The sequence below is a fragment of the Nicotiana tomentosiformis genome, chromosome 2 (assembly GCF_000390325.3).
Source record: "Nicotiana tomentosiformis chromosome 2, ASM39032v3, whole genome shotgun sequence".
NCBI classification, from domain to species: domain Eukaryota; kingdom Viridiplantae; phylum Streptophyta; class Magnoliopsida; order Solanales; family Solanaceae; genus Nicotiana; species Nicotiana tomentosiformis.
In genome coordinates, this window is record NC_090813.1 from 38,775,280 (window position 1) to 38,781,623 (window position 6,344).

The following is a 6,344-nucleotide window of genomic DNA, read 5'->3' on the forward strand; positions in this document are numbered from 1 at the left end:
AGATTTATTTATAAGTACTGATATTACCAGTGCATCGTTGTGGGGCTGCACGATCCCCTCAGCGTCTTCTTCGTTGAAGGAAACGGTTCCCTCCGGCACGAAATCTCGGGTGTGTTTTTCTCTTGTGATGGATACTTTGGTGCGCTTCAGCATCGGCCCCTGGGGAATGTTGACCCCACCGATGATTATGTTAATGACGTGCTAAGGTTCCTCATGCTCGATCTGTTTACTAGAATCTCTGTTCCTGAAGTGGTTCTTGGCTCGATCTCTCAGGAACTCACGGAGATGCCCGTTATTGAATAGCCTGGCTACTTCCTCTCTTAATTGTCGGCAATCTCCTGTTCTGTGACCGTGAGTGCCATGATATTTGCACATTTGTAAATGGTTTTAAGGATACGCGGATTAACTTGATACAAAGCGATAAATTAAGTTGCTATTGAATAAACAAAGAGAAAATAAATTCAAACCACACGAGTTGGATAGTTTCAGCCTTAGTGAAATAGTCACTCTCGAACCAGGCTCACCAACATCGATACAGATGAAAAAGAACAAGAGCTGAAGACAGAGAAAATAGTAATGTACTACTTTTGAGTGTGTGTTACAATGTACTTCATGAATTATCAGATCCCATTTATATAGCAGGGGAGTCTTACTTTAGGTACAACTCTATAAAAAGTAAAAAATCTTCTAATTCACAGATTGCCGGTTCATAATCGATACGTGCCGAAATCCCGCCACGATATTCGGCCAGTCACGGATATTTCGGTTTTTTGTTGGTTATGCTGGATTATCTGACAATGTTCTTCGAAGTATTCGAGGCTAGGACCGATTCCGGGACCATGGCCTCGATATTCTCGATGGCGGGCATCATGCCCCCGGGTTCTAGCCCGATGGGACTTTGGATCGATTTCGGTCCCTTGCCGCTATGTCTCGAGCCTGGCTTATTTTGTCGGAGACTGGGATGCACCGTGAGCTCGATTTCACCCGCATACAAGTATAAATAGGCTTTTTTGAACTTTTATATATCGTATGCGTTTTGAACAAGAAATTTAATTATTAAAATATTTATAATTTTTGATCTTTTGTATATCTTATGCGTTTTGAACAAGAAATTTAATTATTAAAATATTTATAATTGATATCGTGATTGAGGAAAACCCAAACAAAAAAAGTGAGGAAAAATTAACTGAAAGCTTGAGCAAAATGCTCTAGCCTTTAAATTTTATTTAGGTACGTGGCAAACATCAAGAGCTCTATTGAGTATTTCAAGCAAGAAAATTTTAATTGATTTTAAAGCCCTAAAAAGTATTATTTGATATTATTATTATTGTACAATGTAAAATAATTTTCTTCGTTTGAGTACTTACTAACGGTTGGAAAACAAATCAATTTTTAAATAATTAGGACTTTGAAATCAACTAATTTTATCTATTAGATTTTTTTCATATTTGAATTATATATCAAATAATAATATATAAGATTTTAAAATTAATAATATAAAATATGTTCTTATTTGAACTATATAACATAAATATAATTCTTACAAAAACCTTTGCACTGTGTTGACAATTTGATGAATCATACTCAAATTAAATACGAGACGAACATAATACTTCCATCTTTCATATTTTCTATCCCCTTCGTATATATTTATGATTTTTTTCCCAGCATAAAATAAAGATTTAAAATTTTTTGGGTATTAATGTGAATAACAAAATCAAAATTACAGATGTAGGTAAATACATTGGAAAACATTTCCAACGGTACAAGAAAGATTTGAATCAACTTGGATTGAGCACGTGTTTAAATTTTTCTTCCCTAAACAATATTATCACTGCATGTAAACCGGTGAGTATAGTTGCTGAAATAGACATTTTCATCGATCAATACTTCTCATATCAATTACATTTTATCATTCAAATGACTAATTTCTCTTAAATTATTTAATTGAAAGTAATCGAATTCGTAATTAGTTCAGGCTTCTTCCTCAATATTAGAAAAAGGACCATGAAAGGTATTATAGTTATGTTATATGGTTAAAATAAGAAAAATTGTTATATAAAGTTAATTTTAAAGTGGAGGTGGAGCACGATGGTTCCTATTTATAAAAATAAGGGTGATATCCAAAATTGCAATAACTATCGGGGTATCAAGCTGCTTAGCCATACTATGAAAGTCTGGGAGAGAGTGGTAGAGCTAAGGGTGAGGAGGAGTGTGTCTATTTCCGAAAACCAATTTGGGTTTATGTCGGGGCGTTCGACTACAGAAGCCATCCACCTTGTTAGGAGATTAATGGAGCGGTATAGGGAGAAAAAGAAGGACTTGCATATGGTGTTCATCGACTTAGAAAAGGCGTACGATAAAATTCTGAGGGCGGTTTTGTGGAGATATTTGGAGGCTAGAGGGGTACATGTTGCCTACGTTAGTTTGATTAAGGACATGTATGATGGAGTAAAGACCCATATGAGGACGGTGGGTAGGGACTCAGACTATTTTTCGGTTATGATGGGGTTGCATCAGGGGTCGGCACTCAACCCTTTTTTGTTTGCTCTGGTGATGGACGTACTAACGCGCCACATCCAAGGGGAGGTATCGTGGTGCATGCTATTTGCAGATGATATTGTATTGATTGACAAGATGCGAGACGGTGTGAACGCGCAATTAGAGATATGGAGGCGGACCCTAGAATCTAAAGGCTTCAAGTTGAGCAGGACCAAGACAGAATACTTGGAGTGTAAGTTCAGCGGCGAGACTCGAGGAGGGGAAGGAGAGGTGAGGGTGAACTCGCAGGCCATCCATAGGAGAGAGAGTTTAAAGTACATTGGGTCTATTATTCAGGGGGATGAAAAAATTGATGAAGATGTCATACATCGTATTGGGGCGAGATGGATGAAATGGAGACTCGCTTCCGATGTTATGTGTGACAAGAAGGTGCCACCGAAACTTAAGGATAAGTTATACAGAGTGGTGGTCAGATCAACGATGTTGTATGGGGCGAAGTGTTGGCCAGTCAAGATTGCCCATGTCCAGAAGATGAAGGTAGCAGAGACGAAGATGTTGCGATGGATGTGCGGGCACACCAGGTTAGATAGGATCAGAAATAAGGTTATTCGCGGCAATGTGGGTGTGGCCCCTATTGAGGACAAGATGCGGGAAGTGAGGCTTAGGTGGTTTGGGCATGTGAGGAGGAGGAGCACAGACTCCCCGGTGAGGAGGTGTGAGAGATTGAAAATGGAAGGACTACGGAGAGGTAGAGGTAGGCCAAAGAAGAGGTGGGGAGAGGTTATTAGGCAAGACATGGCGCAACTTCAGCTGACCGCGGACATGACCCTTGATAGGAAGGAATGGAGGTCGAGGATTATGGTAGTAGAGTAGGTAGTCTAGAATGTTCATAACAGTAGGATTGGCACGTAGTCTCGCTTTCTGTTGATAGTAGGTTTTTATGACTAACCGTTGTTTTCTTTTATTATTGATCACCTTACTATCTTGTTGTTTTTTATTCTGCTTTTATATGGCTTTATGGTACTGTCCCTTCTTGTCTATATTTTCATTAATGTGGTGCTTATACTTTCGTGAGACGAGGGTCTATTGAAAATAATCTCTCTATCCTCACAAGGTAGGGATAAGGTTTGCGTACACACTACCCTCCCCAGACCCCACGGAGTGGGATAATACTGGGTATGTTGTTGTTGTTGTTAAATATTAGGACTTTAAATTAACAATATTTTTTTATTAATTTTTTTCTTATTTGAACTATGACATAAATCCTAATATTTAAAACTTTAAAATTACTTTAAATTTTACCTTATTTTAATTATTTACTTTGATTATGATATAACTATAAAATTAAAGACAGGTTTGAATAGTAATAGTAAGATTGTTCTTGTGACAAAGCCATCCAAATAATGAGAGAGCTCATATATCAACATCATTTGTAAATTAAGTGCGATAATATCATTTGAATTAGAGTTTACTGCTATTAAAAAGGGTTAATAAACTGAAAAGACAAGCATCAAACTCCAAACTTGTATGCATTTTTTGGGGGGGTTAAAGGTAACTAACACAAATAGAAATTTGTAACGATCCGACCGGTCGTTTTGAGAATTTAAGCTTTGTTCGGTGGCATAAGGTCTTGAACAACTTCATATTATGTGTATTAACTTGCGTGCGTGGTTGAATTCAGTTACCGGATGATTCGCAATGATTTGGGACACTTAGTCCCTAAAACGGAAGCTTAAGTTTTAGAATTTTGACCGTAGTCGGAACTGCGTGAAGACGACTCCAGAATGGAGTTCCGTCAGTTTCGTTAGCTCCTTTGGGTGACTTTGGACTTAGGAGCGTGTCCGGACTGTGAATTTGAGGTCTGTAGCTGATTTAGGCTTGAAATGGCAAAAGTCAAATTTTTGGAGATTTGGACCGGAAGTGGACTTTTTGATATCGGGGTCGGAATGCGATTCCGAGAGTGAAAATAGCTTTGTTATATTATTTGGGACTTGCCTGCAAAATTTAACGTCATTCCGGGTTGATTTGATAAGTTTCAGAGCGAGTTTTAGAAGTTGAAAGATTCGAAAGTTCTTAAGTTCGATTCTTGGTTCGATTCGTACTTTCGTCGTTATTTGATATGATTTGAGACCTCGAGCGAGTCCGTATTAGTTTATGAAACTTGTTTGTGAGTTTAGACGGGGTCTCGGGGGCCTCGGGTGTATTTCGGATGGGCTAGGGCTATTTTCTTCTATTTTTGAATTGTTGTTCTCTGTCATCTTGTTTCCTTAATCACGTTCACGTCCCTTCCTTCGAGTTCGCGAAGAGTAATTTTAGAGGAGGGAATATTTCTTCGAGTTCGGGAGCTTCTATCCGCGATCGTGTATTTCTGCCCTTCTCTTCTACGCGTTCGCAACTCCACCTTCGCGTTCGCGTAGAAGAAACTAGAAGCTGGGAGTTGGTGATCATTTTCCTCTTCGCGTTCGCATGACCTTGTTCGCGATCGCCGAAGTCTGTCTACTCCTTCTACGCGATCGCATATTCTGCTTCGCGATCGCGAAGTGTGGCTTTGGGCAGCAAATAATTTCTTCACTACGCGATCGCATAAGCCCTTCCGCGATCGCGTAGCACATTTTGGACAGTGATCATTTTTCCTTTTACGCGATAGCATCATTTCTTCCGCGATCGCGATGTACAAATACCTGGGCAGGCAGAATATATTCTCAAATCGAGGGTTAGACCATTTTCATCATATTTTGAGTTGTAGAGCTCGGTTTTGAGCAATTCTTTGTGGGTTTTTCAAGCAAATCGATTGGGTAAGTGTTCCTCATCTAGAATTTTATATATTTCATGATTTTATCTTTATTTTTATTATTTAATTTATGTTTTGAGTTGAGGAAAATGGTAGTTTTTGAAGAAAATTTTTAAAATAAAAAATCATGATTTGAGGGACGAAATGGTATCGGAATTTATTAATTTTTGTATGGTTGGACTCATATCGGAATGGGTGTTCGGGTTTTATAAAATTTATCGGGTTTCGAGGTGCGGGCCCAGGGGTCGACTTTTGGACCGATTTTTAGATTTTGATAAAGATTGAAGCTTTATGATCCGAAATAGTCTCTTATGAGTTTTATTTGTGCTTTGAAGTTATTTTGATTAGATTTGAGCCGTCTGGAGGTCATTTCACCCGAGAAGTTCATTTTTGAGTATCGGTCTGTCTTCTATGAGGTAAGTATCTTGCCTAACCTTGTGTGGGGGATTTTTCCCTTAGGATTTGAGTCTTTTATGTTGATTGTAGTCCATGTACATGAGGTGGCGAGTGCGTACTCGGACTTATTTATAGAAAGTTGGGCTTTTAAGGCTCTTAGGCCCTTATATTCACTGAGTATGAAGTCTTTCTTGATATGATTAAGTTCCTATTTACTAGGTTCACCTCTACATGCTCTAATTTAAATTAATTGCTTCAGGATTCACTCTTATTGCCTATTTGTCTCTTATTTGACTTAACTGAAGATTTTTACCTCTTCTATTTTCATGCTATCTTTTCATAATTTCTTATCTTTAATTAAAATTATTATTATCTCATCCTATAATTGTTCAGTCTTAACTGAGGTTGTGATTATCTTTCCGCTGCTTATCCTTAATTGAATTGTTGAATATCCTTCGTAATTTCTCAACCTTAAAAGAAGTTAGATATCCTACATCTTAGTCGACTTGTTTTATTTGGAATTATTTGACTCGTGTTAGCTTCCCTGTTGTTGAAATGTATATTGTGAAATCGTTGCTATATATTAGTTTTTTTCCTTGTTGAGCTGTTCTCTTTGCGCCTAACATCCTTTACTGTGATTATTCCTTGTGAATTC